Here is a 254-nt window from a genome sequence, read left to right as displayed (position 1 = left end):
TTTTAAGTGAATTGTTTTGGTATATACATCTTAGTATTGCCAGTATCATGTGTGTTTCAAGTAATTCCACATCAGCAATGGCAAAGAAAATATAGGTGTCTTGTCTTTTTGTTAATCAGGAGTTGCATCAATTGTTTAGTGCCGCTCACCAATGCAGTCGACACAAAAACAGCAAACCGGAAAGATGCATAGTTTACTTAAAATATATATAAATAAGTAATATTATAACTTCTATCTATGAGCATACGCATAAC

Source organism: Penaeus monodon, chromosome 22 (assembly GCF_015228065.2).
Source record: "Penaeus monodon isolate SGIC_2016 chromosome 22, NSTDA_Pmon_1, whole genome shotgun sequence".
Classification (NCBI taxonomy): Eukaryota; Metazoa; Arthropoda; class Malacostraca; order Decapoda; family Penaeidae; genus Penaeus; species Penaeus monodon.
The sequence above is the reverse complement of the archived record's forward strand: the minus strand, read 5'-3'. Positions refer to the sequence as shown.